The following is a 17,685-nucleotide window of genomic DNA, read 5'->3' as shown; positions in this document are numbered from 1 at the left end:
ATTCCAAGTAGAGGGAACATTTATATGAAAGTGTTAGTGGCATGAAGCAGTAGGGTAAGTTCTAGAGCTATGATTGTACATTGTTAGGTAGAGTATAGGTGTGGAGGTAAAGATATGGGTAAGTGTGGGGAGGAGTGGGGTCAGACCCTGCTGTGTCAGAGCACTAGTGGTTCATGTCTGTTATCCTGGCATAATTATTAAGAAAGCCCTTTTTATTTCCAAAAGTGTCCTGTTGGGATGGTAAATTACATCGCCACTTTGGGGCAAGGGACTTTTGCAAACCATACAGTGCTGTTTCTTCCATTTCCTGGTCCTACTGACACTACCTCATCTTTTTTAAATACTAGAGTCTTCTAGTCTATAATGAGCAGGAGAGAGGCAGAGGCCAGATCATGAAGGATTTTATAAATCTTGCTAAAGAGAATAAACTTTAAAGCCTAAGGAAAAGGTCTAGTGAAAGGTTTCAAGCAAGAAAAATACATATCTACTTGTTTTACAAAATGATTTGGAGGACAGGAATGAAGTAAGCCAGTTGGCAGCCAGCACCAATGACCAGCCATGTGAGTGAAAACATTTTAATCCATCCAGCCTTGTATTAGTCAGGGTTCTCCAGAGGGACAGAATTGATAGGATACATATATATATATATGAAAGGGAGTTTATTAGGGACAATTGGCTTACACATTCCCAAGGTAAGTCCCACAATAGGCCTTCGGCAAGCTGGGGAAGAGAGAAGTCAATAGTGGCTCAATCTGAGTCCAGAAGCCTCAAAAGCAGTGAAGCTGACAGTACAGCCTTTGGTTTGTGGCTGAAGGCCTGAGAGCCCCCAGCAAACCACTGGTTTGAGTCCAAAGGTCAAAGAACCTGGAGTTGGATATTCAAGGGCAAGAGGAACAGATGGAAACATTCAGCATGGGAGGAAGATGAAAGCCAGAAGACTCAGCAACCCAGCTTATCCCACCCTCTTCCAGCTGCTTTGTTCTAGCCATACTGGCAGCCGATGGGATGGTCTCCACCCACACTGAGGGTGGGTCTTCCTCTCCCAGTCCACTAACTCAAATATTAACCTCTGCTGACAATACCCTCACAGACAAACCCAGAAACAATACTTTTATCAGCTACCTAGACATCCTTCAATCAAGTTGACACCTAATATTAATCACCATAAGACTCTAGTAAGTTGCCAGATTATTTCAATTTTCTTAAGCCACCTAAATGGCTGAGGTGGGACAGACATAATAACTGCCCAGCAGAGCACAGCCCACACTGCATATTCATTGAATTGTGAGAAAATAAAATGGTGGCTGTTTTAAGTTAGTACATTTTGAGTGGTTTGTTACACAGCAATAAGACATGGTTTTAGCTTTTTCTTAGAAAATATAATAATATATCAGAAAGTTTAAAGAGAGACTACATTACTATACAAATCAAAAGCAAAAGTAAATATACTTAACGAAATTCTGTGTTTATTCATGATTCAAAATTCTTAAAAAAACTTAAATAAGAATATACTTTTTCAACCTGCAAAAGAATATTATTTTTCAATTATCAGCCAGTTGTATGCTTAATGGTAAAACATTAAGGAACTTCTCATTAAAGTCATGAATAAGACAAATAGGCCAACTATCAAATGTAATTGCTTAATACTGTTTTACAAGTTCTAGACAATGTGATAATATATTCATCAGAGACATGAGACCTAAATATCAGAAAGAGATAAATTGTGATAATTTTTAGATGTGATTGACTACTCAGCATTTTAAAGTAGTCTATGGGAAACAAATGCCTTTTTTTAAAGTTCAGAAAAATGACTAAATGCAATATAAGTTGTAACAAATATGTATTAAGCAAGAATCAATAAAAAATATAGAAAATCTAAATTACCACTGTAAGATAAAACAAAAATGAAAAACAATAAAAGAAACCCACCTAAGAGTAATATGACCATCTAACCAAGACTAATATGAAGAAACTACAAAGTTTTTTAAATAAAACATTTTAAAGGACTTGAGTAAAGGGAGTTGCATATCATAGACCTGGATAAAAGGACTAATCATGATAAATTTGTTCCATCTAACCTTAAATCAAAATTTATATTATTATTTTGGTACTTTATAAAGTATAGTAAACATAAAAATGTATGAGTATAAACAAAAATGCTGGAAAAAAATAAACTTCAGGGTTACGATGTGTAAGATACTACAGGATAAGAAAAAGCTAGAGTCATTGTAATTAGGAGTACTTATGAAAGTATAATGTGAAGAATGGTACAGACTAGAAAGCCAGGAAACAAACCCTAGTACATATATCAGGACTTGTTTTATAACAAATATAAAATCACAAATCATGAGTAAAGTTGTTTTCTGTTGAAAAAAAGTCTTCACAAAAAATAAACTATACTTATATTAAAGAGATAAATATTTGAAATTAATGGTAGGTTAGTATTTATTTTGTTTGGCGTGAAGAACTTTCTAAGTAAATAGGAGGACTTTAAGAGAGAAGAAATAGTGATTTTTGACTATAGAGAAAAAATTCAAATTCTGTATTTTTACAAAAACAAACATAATGAAGAAATGGTTATGCTGCTGAGAAATTTTTAAAATGCTTTATTTATAAAATGATGAAATAATTATTGTGGTCTCAAGACTAAGTGGGAAAGATAGCTATTAAAAATGTTACCTATTCCTAATGTACAAATAGCTCTAATGAATTACTGGGAGATAAACTTTCCAATAGAAAAATGAAGTCAAACAATATAAATAGGCAATGTTCAAAAAAAAATGGCAATACTGAGTAAACATGGGAATATGTTTAATCTTACCAACAATTATAGAAATAAAAACTAAATCAGAGAAATGTCATTTACTACTTACCAATTATTCATTTAAAATTATACTAATATACTTAGTGTGAGAAATATATTGAAATGAGTGCTAGCACATATGTAGGGATGAAAATAAAAATATTTTACAACTAGTACAGCCTGGGGCTGACCAATCAAAAGACACATCCAACCAAACAACTCTGTGTATATTCTGACTGCAGCATAAACACTTACAAATACATTATACTCTTTGACACATAAATTCCTTTGTACATGTATCAAGTATCTCTGATAATTCCAAATCTTTTTCCAGAAATGTTTTGACAATTTACATGTTTACCAGCAGTTAATGAAAGTCTGTTTCCTTACATCCTAAACAACATTGGAGGTTTTCTAATTTATTTTCAATTATTTTTCATTTTTTGCCATTATAATAGGTAAAAATACTATGTGATGATGAGTTTGATTTTCCTTTCTTTGGCTACTAATGGAGTTGCTTTATTTCTTCCTTTGTGTATTGACTGTCCTTGTTCTGTTACTGTTTCGTTCTATAGCCTTTAATCCTGTTAGTATAAGAGTAGAAGAAAAGAAATTTAAATGATTTATCTTCCATTCACATAATCATACCAATGATTGCTTTCCATGGTGGAAACTAGTATCTTTTATAACAGTGTTCTGAATAGAAAACTCAAGAATGAAAGAAAGTATTATGTGGCATTTTGTCCAAGAACAAATCACTAAATTTAAAATGGCATGCATCACAACAGAAAGGGGTGGATGTTGACTGATGAGTTAGTATCTTAGCTGCATTTAACTCTGTAGGCTTGTCTCTAGTGCCTCATGCATTGCTTCACTTCTCCTCTGGCCCCTGCCAATACAGGACCACCCAAGCTCCTGAATGCAGTTCTTTCTGTAAGACCTTGAGGAAAGCCCAAATTGCAGGGTGGAAGGTCTTTAGTTTGTTTGAGGCATGAATAATTTCTCTGCCATCTCTTTCACCCTACTCTGGTTACCATGCAGAATGCCACTCTGGGTAGCTTGGAAATGGTTTTAGGCTTGTACTATAAAGAGGTCCAGACATTTTTTGTGGACTTATGACGGTAGGGAGAAAATAAGAAATGGATGCAGAGGTTGACCTAGCTATCCTATCCAAGTCGACTGGGGTTTGGGGTTTCCAGAATTGTTGTCATGTTTGGGGAGCCTTGCAAGTGGATTAATGACAAGGCATTTTGAGGGCTGCTGATCCAGGGAATTGGATCAAGTTGTCTGGGTACATGGCATTCCATCTGTTTATGTACTCCATCTTGTATTTAAAGGGTAAACCTGGTATTGTGGGGTTGTTGACAGTTAGCTATATTATTGGCTCTCATAGAAGAGGGTCTCTGAGAAAGTTTAGAACCACATTTTGGTTATGAAAAATTGGATAATTATTATGTTTCCCCGAGGAGAATCGACTCCTTGACTGAGTTGTACCCACAAGTTTTTCAATATTTGTCTGATTCCTTGTTTGCCAGTGACTAACCTTTAGAGGGCTTCAAATACATATTCATAACAATAAAAAACAGCTTTTGCCTTATAGTAGAAGCTGTAGAAAATGTTTCAGAAACTGGCTTGTTCTTTGTGCAGTCATATATTATACATATAGACACACACAAACATATATACACACACACACACACACACACATATGTATACACACACACACACAGAGAAGAAGTTGCTTTACCAAATATGATAGTAAATCTAAATGAGTCAAATGTTAATCTCCTTTGGAATAACTTCACAGACATACCCAGGATCAAAACTTTGCAACCTTCAATCCAATCAAGTTGACACTCAGTATTAACCATCACATTAGGCTAAGCTGATCAGCACATTCCATCCTCCAGATGCAGAGAATCGTTCAAAAATAGTCAAATAAACTTAGCCGCTATGAACGATGAACATTTATAACAACTTTTTCCGCTAAGACAATGACATTGTCCTACTTGATGGGACTACAGGAACTTGTAGAACTGAGAGATTATGGAAGCCATCTGGTGGTCTTGAGGCATAACTGCCTGTGATGAAGCCTATATCAAAACTTGTAGAACGAGGAGATAGACCAAAACCAGGTCCTTCGTGTCAATGCTGGACCACTAGATAAAACCTCTACCTGAGCCAGCTTTACCTGTAGACCTTTTAGGATATTACATTCTATTAACTGAATAAGCAAGTTTCAGTTGGGTTTTCTATTTCTTACAGCCAAAAACATTCTATTGATTCAGTCTGGCAGTTTCCTGTTTAATTGACAGAGGAAAGCAGTGTATTCAGAAGTCCCTAAAATAATGAAGGTCAGATTTTGAAATTCTTATTACACTGTAACTTTTATTTATTTTTATTGTTAACTTTTGTTTTAGGTTCAGGGGTACATGTGCAGGTTTGTTATACAGGTAAATGGCATGTTGTGGGGATTTGGCATACAGATTGTTTCATCAACCAGGTAATAAGCATAGTACCTGATAGGTAGCTTTTCAATCCTCACCCTCCTCTCAACCTCCACCCTCAAATAGTCTCAGTGTCTATCGTTCCCTCCTTTGTGTACATGTGTACTTATGGTTTAGCTCCCACTTATAAGTGGGAACATGCAGTATTTGGTTTTCTGTTCCTGCATTAGCTTACTTAGGATAATGGCCTCCAGATCCAATGACGTTGCCGCAAAGAACATGATCTCATTCTTTTTTTGTGGCTGTGCAGTATTCCGTGGTGTATATGTACCATATTTCCTTTATCTGGTCCATGGTATTTAGGTTGATTCCACAGACTGAAACTTTTAAAAATAAGTAGGATGGTGTTCTCTAGTGGTTTGCTTATCAAGGGACTGCCTCCATAGATAGGGTGACCACTGGTCCTGATTGGTTTGCAAGAGTCCCTAGTTTATGCCTCTTGAACCAGCATATTTTTTAAGAGCTCCTTATTTCATAATTAAGTATCCTGGTTTGGACAATAGGTTCTATGGTCACTGTACTAATAACATATCCAAGGCTCAAATAATTATTTAGCTTTGGTATGTCTATTATCAGATGAAACACAGGTTAAAGCACATCGGTTTAGAAACATTTTTTATCTTGCTCATCACCATATTCCCATTGTTTAGAAGAGTGATGGGAACATAGTGGGATGACTATTTTTTAAATGAAGGAATGAATGGTGCCAGTGAGCATGACTTATAATTCAAAGCCATATAGCCTCTCTAATGATAATTTACTCATCTGCAAAATAATATTAAAAATAAATATACCCCATCTACCTTATGAATTTGTTAAGAGGATCAAATAATTTAATTGTGTGAAAAACTAGCAAAAATGTAAAATTATATACATGTGGTTTTTAATTATATCCAAAAGAGTGCAAATGTTACCAAATCTTTCAATTTCTACCCAAGTAACAAGTACACCTAAATTTGAGTCACCAACACCACCATGTTGCTTCCATATATTATCATAACCTTTTTCCCCAATTTTAAAGCACATTGAAACAGATTAAATAATTCATCAGAAAAATCAGATTATATATGGAAAAATTCCATTAAGAAATACATTGAAAAATTCAACCACTACCATAACCCATAAATTGAAATTCTATATATCCACAAATATGGTAACTATTAGCAAAGCTTTATTTTTCTTAGGCATCAGAAACAAATTATTTATTTTATTGATTTGTCATTGATTCAAGTATTTAATAAGATCTTATATAGAGAATTTATAGATTATTTTAGAAAATACACTTCAGGCCAGCCGCAGTAGCTCTCGTCTGTAATCCCAGCACTTTGGGAGGCCGAGACTGGTGGATCACCTTAGGTCAGGAGTTCGAGACCAGCCTGGCCAACATGGTGAAACCCCACTTCTACTAAAAGTACAAAAAAATGATTCGGGTGTGGTGGTGGGTGCCTGTAACCCCAGCTACTCAGGAGGATCTCCTGAGCCTAGGAGGTCAAGGCTATACTGTGCTGTGATCATGCCACTACCAAAAAAAAAAAAAAAAAAAAAAAAAAAGGACTAAGAAAATAAAGAGAAAGAAAAGCAACTAAGTGAGGGCAAAAAGAAAGAGAAAGAAAAGCAAGTGAGGGCAAACAGTACCTGAGAATATGAAGCATTTAAGGAGGGCTGGGGACAAGATACCTCTGGTGTACCCAGCAGCCCAGGCTTTTGCTATTGTACAATAGAGAAACAAGGAAAATAAAAGAAGGTGTGAAGTAAACCTCTTGGTTTAGTGATTATCAGAGCTTGAATGGAAACAGAAGTAAACCTGTCTGTAGAAAGATCAGTCAATGATGGAAATGTAAAGACACTTTTATCAGGTCCTTAAGATCAGTATCAAACCGGAAACCAACAATTAAGTTCTAAATAATTATAATCTATTTTATAATTTTTGTGAGTTTGGTCTAATGATCAAGCAGCAGCATAATTTTGCTAAAAATAAATTTATGTTGCCTTAATATAAGAGCCACTTATTGAATGTGTCAATATAAAGGTGGAAAATTTTAAAGCCCAATAGAAATACTCTAAGTTCAAGAATAGCTTTGCTCAGTCACTGGATAATTATTTATATTAAATGGGTGAGAGGCCAAACTGAGGCTGGACCCTGCATGTCAGGGCTGGAGCCTGGACTGTATCTTAGGTTTCTAGAGGCATCACCAATACCACTTTCTGCAGCCAGAGAGACCACAGGTCCAACAACAGGAATACCACCTACAAAGGAATCTATGGGCTCACATAGTGAGTCTGTGTAGCAAGAAGGGGAGAGTAATAAATTATCTACACATTAGAAACAGGAAGGGAGACAGTGTGTAGTAGCCAGAAAGCAGAACAGAAAGAACACCTGGGAAGGCCTGAGAACCAGGTGAATGGCCTGGAGGAAGGATGGGGGCAAGCGGTGTGGATAGCTAGACTCAGGGGGTTTGACCATTTAATATTGTAAACTGCTGAAACACAAGGGCTCAGGGGACTCTGGTTATTTCTGTAGGCAAGCAAATATACTGCATGAACAAAGAATAGTTCTTGTATTAGTTAAATTTAAAATGTAATTCTTAGGTAACAATATAGGAATTCTGTGGATCTTCATGAACTAGTTTCTGTATCAAGTTTGACTACATTTTATAGGATGAGAGTATGTAATTTCATTGGCATACTTTCGGGGAAAGATCAGATAAAAAAAACTTGCCCACTTTGTCCCAAAAAAGGCAAAAGCTCTGGGGAACCAGGAGGAATCTGTTATTTCCTTTAATCCCCTAATAGTAAGGTTTTAATAGGTTCTTAGACATTGATCAGAACCATCTGACGGTGGTAAGTGGGTCAAGGCTTAGCTCTCTGCCCCTGTTTGCTGTCTTTCCACACAATGGAGTATGTGAGTGAGTAAGCCTGTTGGAAACTTATTTTTAGTTTCTCTAAAAGGAATTACACATGGCCATCAAATGAACAGTTAGGCTTTTAATGCCACAAAGGATCTGTTCCACATAGATGCAAGAATGTAAGCATTGTTTGTGATCTCTAAAGAGCAATTATATCAAGCAGGAAGTTTTTTTCCCCTTCTGTGAAGTATATCATTTGTACAGTACTTGATATTTTAGTTCTTCCTACTATGATTCAGAGGTTTTCTGGTGTTTTATTTAGAAATACCAGATGTTACACTGTAAGTAACTGTGGAAGATTGTGTATGAATATTGAAATGGAAAAAGTAAAATTCTTTTCTCAGGGAAACAAATAACCACTTGCTCAGTAAAATAAGATAATCGAAAGCAGAAAGACTTGAAAACCTTAGTAGAATGGAAATCATATCATGCAAGAGAAATTGTTTATTTTGTTAGCATATAAAATTTCAAAAAGAAATAGGCTAACTATAATCTTTCCATATCTATGCTAGACCTTTTTGGTGAGTGCAAATGGTCTGTCTGTCCACACAATGGAGTATCTGAGTGAGTAAGCCTGTCGATGATGAATTTTGGCCAAATAAAAGTGGTAGATTTGTTTCACTTGAAAGGTTTTGTTTAGAAGAATAGATTTGAAGTGAAGTAAACATGGATTATTTTAAATAACGTTTAATATTGAACTCTGTAGGCATATACTTTTTTTCCTAAGTATATGTTTTATTACATTATTTGGACTGTCTTTGACACACATATAATCCAGTTACTCCCACTATATAAATCCATGTAATGGTTTGAATCAGCAGAAAGCAGAGTAATGGAAATGTCCTTGTGCCAGAGTGCAGAGCTTTCCATTCATGTACCGCCAGGTTAAATGGAGTGCTATTTACAGGTCTAAAAATCCACAGGGAAATTCTGATTTAAGACTGACTGCAGTACTTAATAACTATCAGGTAGCATCACTCTGGCTAGCACATTCAGTTTGATAAGCGGGGTCTTAAGAAGACATAGTAATATGGTTACTAGAACCTAGGCTTGGAATCAGAGACTTCAGAGTTTACACAGGAATCTACCTTCGGTTGCTCACCAGCTGTCTGAATTTGGCTAGTTACTTAACCTCTCCAACTCATTTTCTTAATAGGCTTACTAATGTGTCTCTTGGATGACTGTTGTAAGTTTGAAATAAATTAAGCTGTCTGGGGCATATAGTCTGCTCAATAAATATTATTTCCTTTTGCATTTTATATATTATTTAGCTACAAAAAATGACATAAACCTTTTGTTTGTTTTAATCAAGCCTAAGGAAATAGAGCAGAAAGTTCACAAACTATTTGTCAAGGATGCTGGAAATAGCATAGAATACCACCAAAACAATGTTAATATTAGTTTGTTATGTTTCAGATAAGTACATGTAATTCAAATTACAAAAGAAAATCATGCAAAATAATAACTACTCATTAGAAAGTACAAAAAATTACTACAGGCATGCCATCTTCTCACGATAACTGTGACTTGAACCCAGTTGTCTAAAACATGGTATTAAAGAAGCCAAGGCTGATTGCTGGATTGCAAATGACCTTTGTAACTTAATAGGCCCTCAGCCTAGAAAGACAAATAGTGCATGATCTCACTTATATGTGGAATTTAAAAAAGTTAAAGTCATAGAGCCAGAGAGTGGAATGGTAGTTGCCAGGGAGGCAGAGATGGGGAGATGTTACCCAAAGGGTACAAATGTTCAGTTATAAGATGAACGGGTTCTAGGGATCTAATGCAGAGCATGATGGCTATAGCTAGTGATCCTGTATTGCATACTTGAAATTTGCTAAGAGAGTATCGCGTATTCTCACCCCCTCACACACACACAATAATAACTATGTGTGGTGATGGATGTGTTAATTTGATTGTGGTAATCATTTCACAATGTTCAGTATATGTATATCAAATCATCATGTTGTACATCTTGAATATACATGATTTTTATTTGTCAATTACACCTCAATAAAGCGGGAAAAAAAATAAGTCCTGAGTCTTCAATCTCAAAATCTCAAACCTGGCCAGTGCGGCCTAGAGACGCCTAGAAAAGAATCCTTTAATTATTTGAGGTTTCCTTACTTTTTTATTCTAACATTTTGTAACCACCTTTGGTTCAGGAATTCTTCAGAAATATTGCCTAAGATATAGATTTTTGTATGTGTCAAAGCAGTAAAACATGAAAGTATATTAGTCAGAATACATGGAAATACTTACGGCTATCAACATAAATATTAGTTATATGTTACCTGTGTTAACTAAGATAATGGCAGAGCAGAATTTTAGCTAATTATTAATTAAGCATAATTTTGGAGTTAAGAGGGTAACAGAGCGGCCTAGAGTACCACAAAAATGAGTGGAATTCAATATGCTAAATTCTACTACTTCATATGTCAAACGGTACCAAATGAGGGATGCAGGTCATCTCAAGGAAGAACAGTCTCGTAGAGCATTTTCTTGTTGCTCCTCTCCAAGGAACGTGCCCACTGATTGGTTTGTCTTTCTCAAAGTCCAGGAAAATGATTTGAATTTGAACTACCAAAGGTGGAGAACTTCATTCTTCCACAATGAAAATAATATGAATACCAGATCAAAGTTAAGAAAACCCACCCTGTCCCACTCCCTATCTCCTTCTCTGTGTGTTCCAGGCAAACAATATTAAGGGAGGAATAAATTGTCCTTTAAGTAAGTCAGTCACCTGTGCCTTTGCTCTTGGTACCTGTGCCCTTTCCATGTTCCAGAAATCCTTCTAAGAGGCTAAATGTCATCTCTACTGATTATTCCAACAATTTTATACAAGGTAAATAGATCTTCTATTATCCCCATTTTACAGATTAATAAACTGAATTATAGGGCTAAGTCAGCTATTTAAGGCCTTATATCTGAAGGTGCTTGTTCTCTAGTTTTAGAGCCCATGTTCTTAACCATTAAGTAAATGATAAGATATGCTAATTAGGGCTTTAAAAATAAAATTGAGTGCATACGCTAATTCTCCAACAAATGCTTGGCCTCGTTCTTCAGGTACACCAGATGTAAGGATGACTAGGGACCCATCAATACCTCTATTGGAAAGTTCAATTTAATTTATTTCACTCTATGTATAACTTTATCCTTGTGTTTTCCAGAAAAATGGCTTCAAACATGGCTGAATCCTAACTCCTTGAACTTGTAAATATGCTAGGCTATATGACAAAGGAGAATGAAGTTTGCAGAGATAAGTAATGTCGCTAATCAGATGACATTAAAATATGGAGATTACCTTGGATTATGCAGGTGGATCCAATGTAATGACCTTAAAAGGGGAAGACGTGGGGCAGAAGAGAAGGTCAGATTAATGTGAGATGAGAGGTACTCGACCTTCTGTTGCTGACTTTGAGGAAGAGGGGGTGCCGGCAATCCCCGGTGCCCCAGAGGGTGTGTTACCGACTCAGTGGGTCTTTTGCTTCATCACGTGGGGTGACTGCCCTCTGCCAGCAAGGACAAAGGGCCAGTATGACAGTCTTTTTGTGTTCCTGCACTTAGTGCATCCCGAATTCTTGTCTGGTGTCCAGGCAGAATCAGGTCACATGAACAGTTTACAAGGTGAGGAATGCAGAGTTTTTATTGAGTGATGGAAGTGGCTCCAGTGGAAGGGAGCTGGTAAGGGGATGGTGTGGGAAGGAGGTGATCTTTCCCTGAAGCCTGGCCACCTCCTCTTTGAAATTGTGCCGTCTGAGTTTAAGCTGTGTCTATCCATAGTCTCTGACAATGCTCAGTAGCTTCTTCTCCTCTTGATATCCAGCAGCCTGTCTCTCTGTCAGCTGAGATCTGGGGTTTACATGGGCATAAGAGAGTGGGGAGGACATGCCAAAAAGCAACATTTGGGTAGGAAAACAGGGATGTGAAGTGTTCATTTAGGGCCAGGGGCCCAGGCCTAAGGGTGGAGCCCTTGCATGGACCCCACCCTCTTCTGCCCAGTATTTCCTGGCCTCCTGACCATATCATAGCCAAGGAATGCAGGCAGCCTCTAGAAGCTAGAAAAGACAAACAGATTTCCTCTGGAGCCAACAGAGAGAATGCAGCCCCACCACCACCTTGATTTTAGCCCACTAGGGCTCACTTTAGACCTCTGACCTGCATAACTGTAAGGTAGTAAATTTCTGTTGTTTTAAGCCAGTAAGTTTATGAGTTCACTATGACAGCAACTGAACACTAATATGATCCTCCAAAAATAAAAAATTAAAAATAAATAATTAAATAAAATACTCTGAGGTATTTTCATCAATGAGAGTTATCTCATTGCTCCTCTCCAAGGAACATGCCCACTGATCTATTTGTCTTTCTCAAAGTCCAGGAGAATGATTTGAATGTGAACTACCAAAGGTGGAGAACTTCATTCTTCCACAATGAACATAATGGATGTGTGGATAATGAATAGTGATTATGGATAGTGGATAATGATAGTGATAGTGAAAATAATGGATGTTTTTAAACATTTACTCAGTAGGTAAGGAAATTCTTTCAGAGGCCCAATTCAAACTCCAATGTTAGGGTGTTTTATCTTTGTCTTGCCCTCACAGCTCTGTCCTGAATGTCTATACACCTTTTAATCAAATAGAAAGTTTTGACTGGCTATGTTAGCCCAACATGTTAGTTCAAACTAACATGTTTGGACTGGCTATTACTTCATCTCAATTTTAACTTAATCTTAATATTTTCTCCTTATTGGTCAGCATCAGCACAGAGTGTTCACCTTATTAATGGGTACCTTCAAGCCATGATTCATTCCCTTGAGAATAAGAATTAGGTGTAATAACTAGGGAAAATTGACTATACTCATTGATGATATTATTCCGTGGAAAATATCATGTACATCTTGTCTGTCATCATTCTGCTAAATAGCTGTGAATCAATACATTGTAGCTGTACTGAAGACAAAGGTTGTAATCAATTTATGGTCTTAGGCTATTTGCATGATTGAAATCTGAAAACTCCATGAAATTAGGGATAATTACAAATATCCCAATGCCTTGTGCCAGCCACAGAAACTCAATAACAGACTATTTGACAGAATGGTGTCATTTTAATCATGACATTACAATGGAATATGAGAGGAGTCAATAAAATACTAATAGTGGAGCAAAAATCTGGCATGACACCTGACATTGAAAAAGTCAGATGGAATACAACCACATCGATTTGTTTCCATGTTGTTTATAGCGACTTTCACACAGAAACTGCACAATTGAGTAATCGTGACAAAGACTGTACATCCCACAAAGCTTAAAATATTTACAATCTGGCCTTTTAGAGAAAAGTTTTATGACCCTTGCAATATAAACACAGAAATCTCAGAGATGCTGTCTTCTTCTTAACCTTTAATATTTAATTCTACTTCTGATTGTGGATGAGATTAGATCCTCCAACTTTCCATGTTTAAGACTCATTCAAAAAATTCACAAATCTCAAAATGTTAGAAATGCAGGATATTGACTGATGATTTGTCAATTAAACACGATAAATTATCTGAACTATATAATTAATATGCTGGATTAAGAAATAATCCTCTTTGTGCCTAAGCTTCTAGGGCAAGAAGAAAATGATCAGAAGGAGGAAGGTAGTTTCCCTCCACCTCAGAAGAAATCCTATTGTCATCTATATGTCTCTGGAAAACATTTTTTGAACAAATATGCCAACTAAGCAAAAGATGAGCATAAGAAAAAGCTCAAGAGAGAAAAGACACTATTGAAATGCTAGGGGAATAGCACTGGCAACAGTAATATGATAATACAGTTAAATATATTAAAAACATATTAAAAATATATTTAGTGAAATAATCCAAGGATAATATTTAGAAAACATAGTTTGAAATTATTGGAAAGTAGAGAAGTGAGGAAAGTAAAAGAGTTGTAAATAGCATTGATATATAAATTGTAGTCAAAGTTGTACCATACTTGACTCTGATAATTAGAAAAATATAGATTAAAGCTTGTTTCTCAAACACTGAAACATTTTAAGTATTTATTATTATTTATTTAATTTAAAATATTGTATATATTATAATATTTGGAAAATATTAAAGTGGCTAAATCATAATTAATAAAGCAAAAATCAGAAAGGAATATAGTAAGTGAATTTTAAAATTTAGTCTTCTGTAAAAATGCCCTTTAAAAGGCATTCGGCTATTACAAATGTAAGTTCTTAATGAAGTTTAAATAAAGGGAGAAAAAGAAAGATCTCATATGTTTTACAAAAGACAAATAAATTAAACAGAAACATTAAAAGATTAATAACTCTAAAATATGGTTATTTTAGAAAAAGCTACCAGTAAAATTTTAAAAAGGGGGGCAGTATAATAAAATTAGGCAAAAAACAGAAAACAGAAGTAAAACAAAAATAGAAAGGAGAATGTGGAAATATCAACAATAAAGAGTTTTGCTAAAGTGTAAGAAAAACTATGTAATAGCTTTTGCTCATTAATTTTGAAAAAGTGTTTGAAAGATATTAAAAATAATTAAAAATGAGACAATATATAGCAAAATTAAAACACAAAGGAAATAGCAGATTGACAACCATGTAAGCAACTAACTTTTTTTTTCAAAGAATTACATATGAAGACAGCTCCAGGTCCATTACGGGGCATTCTTTAAAATTTCATATAATATGGACTCTTTCCAAAGATTCAAAACAATGTACAGCCACTACCATTTGCTTGAATTAGCTTTATAATGATAGTAAAAGCTAATAATAGCACAAAAAGAAGAAAGGTAAAGATAATTATATTTGTGTGATACAACAATTCTAGGTATATATTTAATTAACACATTTCAATAGCTCATAGAAAGACCTACTCACTCTAACAAGTAGAATTTATCTTAGGAATTAAAGGACGGTACAATGTTACAGAAATATTAGTTAAATACCTCATTATCAATAGGTAGGCTATAAATAGACATATGGTAATATCAACAGATTTTTTTTTTTTTTAAATTTATTTATTATTATTATACTTTAAGTTGTAGGGTACATGTGCATAACGTGCAGGTTTGTTACATATGTATACTTGTGCCATGTTGCTGTGCTGCACCCATCAACTCGTCATTTACATCAGGTATAACTCCCAATGCAATCCCTCCCCCCTCCCCCCTCCCCATGATAGGCCCCGGTGTGTGATGTTCCCCTTCCTGAGTCCGAGTGATCTCATTGTTCAGTTCCCACCTATGAGTGAGAACATGCGGTGTTTGGTTTTCTGTTCTTGTGATAGTTTGCTAAGAATGATGGATTCCAGCTGCATCCAAGTCCCTACAAAGGACTCAAACTCATCCTTTTTCATGGCTGCATAGTATTCCATGGTGTATATGTGCCACATTTTCTTAATCCAATCTGTCACTGATGGACATTTGGGTTGATTCCAAGTCTTTGCTATTGTGAATAGTGCTGCAATAAACATACATGTGCATGTGTCTTTATAGCAGCATAATTTGTAATCCTTTGGGTATATCCCCAGTAATGGGATGGCTGGGTCATATGGTACATCTAGTTCTAGATCCTTGAGGAATCGCCATACTGTTTTCCATAATGGTTGAACTAGTTTACAATCCCACCAACAGTGTAAAAGTGTTCCTATTTCTCCACATCCTCTCCAGCACCTGTTGTTTCCTGACTTTTTAATGATTGCCATTCTAACTGGTGTGAGATGGTATCTCATGGTGGTTTTGATTTGCATTTCTCTGATGGCCAGTGATGATGAGCATTTTTTCATGTGTCTGTTGGCTGTATGAATGTCTTCTTTTGAGAAATGTCTGTTCATGTCCTTTGCCCACTTTTTGATGGGGTTGTTTGTTTTTTTCTTGTAAATTTGTTTGAGTTCTTTGTAGGTTCTGGATATTAGCCCTTTGTCAGATGAGTAGATTGCAAAAATTTTCTCCCATTCTGTAGGTTGCCTGTTCACTCTGATGGTAGTGTCTTTTGCTGTGCAGAAGCTCTTTAGTTTAATGAGATCCCATTTGTCAATTTTGGCTTTTGCTGCTGTTGCTTTTGGTGTTTTAGACATGAAATCTTTGCCCATGCCTATGTCCTGAATGGTACTACCTAGGTTTTCCTCTAGGATTTTTATGGTATTAGGTCTAACATTTAAGTCTCTAATCCATCTTGAATTAATTTTCGTATAAGGAGTAAGGAAAGGATCCAGTTTCAGCTTTCTACTTATGGCTAGCCAATTTTCCCAGCACCATTTATTAAATAGGGAATCCTTTCCCCATTTCTTGTTTCTCTCAGGTTTGTCAAAGATCAAATGGCTGTAGATGTGTGGTATTATTTCTGAGGACTCTGTTCTGTTCCATTGGTCTATATCTCTGTTTTGGTACCAGTACCATGCTGTTTTGGTTACTGTAGCCTTGTAGTATAGTTTGAAGTCAGGTAGCGTGATGCCTCCAGCTTTGTTCTTTTGGCTTAGGATTGTCTTGGAGATGCGGGCTCTTTTTTGGTTCCATATGAACTTTAAAGCAGTTTTTTCCAATTCTGTGAAGAAACTCATTGGTAGCTTGATGGGGATGGCATTGAATCTATAAATTACCTTGGGCAGTATGGCCATTTTCACAATATTGATTCTTCCTATCCATGAGCATGGTATGTTCTTCCATTTGTTTGTGTCCTCTTTGATTTCACTGAGCAGTGGTTTGTAGTTCTCCTTGAAGAGGTCCTTTACATCCCTTGTAAGTTGGATTCCTAGGTATTTGATTCTCTTTGAAGCAATTGTGAATGGAAGTTCATTCCTGATTTGGCTCTCTGTTTGTCTGTTACTTGTGTATAAGAATGCTTGTGATTTTTGCACATTAATTTTCTATCCTGAGACTTTGCTGAAGTTGCTTATCAGCTTAAGGAGATTTTGGGCTGAGACAATGGGGTTTTCTAAATATACAATCATGTCATCTGCAAACAGGGACAATTTGACTTCTTCTTTTCCTAACTGAATACCCTTGATTTCTTTCTCTTGCCTGATTGCCCTAGCCAGAACTTCCAACACTATGTTGAATAGGAGTGGTGAGAGAGGGCATCCCTGTCTTGTGCCAGTTTTCAAAGGGAATTTTTCCAGTTTTTGCCTGTTCAGTATGATATTGGCTGTGGGTTTGTCATAAATAGCTCTTATTATTTTGAGGTACGTTCCATCAATACCGAATTTATTGAGCGTTTTTAGCATGAAGGGCTGTTGAATTTTGTCAAAAGCCTTTTCTGCATCAATTGAGATAATCATGTGGTTCTTGTCTTTGGTTCTGTTTATATGCTGGATTATGTTTATTGATTTGCGAATGTTGAACCAGCCTTGCATCCCAGGGATGAAGCCCACTTGATCATGGTGGATAAGCTTTTTGATGTGTTGCTGAATCCGGTTTGCCAGTATTTTATTGAGGATTTTTGCATCGATGTTCATCAGGGATATTGGTCT

General features: G+C 35.9%; 1 long non-coding RNA gene across 1 annotated transcript in view; it reads left to right on the top strand.

Annotated features, from left to right (window-relative positions):
* The window catches only part of LOC114677563 (uncharacterized), a 573,871-nt gene that overhangs the window by 458,491 nt on the left and 97,695 nt on the right, over positions 1–17,685 (top strand). The window lies entirely within an intron of this gene.

This window comes from Macaca mulatta, chromosome 4 (genome assembly GCF_049350105.2).
Source record: "Macaca mulatta isolate MMU2019108-1 chromosome 4, T2T-MMU8v2.0, whole genome shotgun sequence".
Lineage (NCBI taxonomy): Eukaryota > Metazoa > Chordata > Mammalia > Primates > Cercopithecidae > Macaca > Macaca mulatta.
This window is presented reverse-complemented; position numbering and strand designations above follow the sequence as displayed.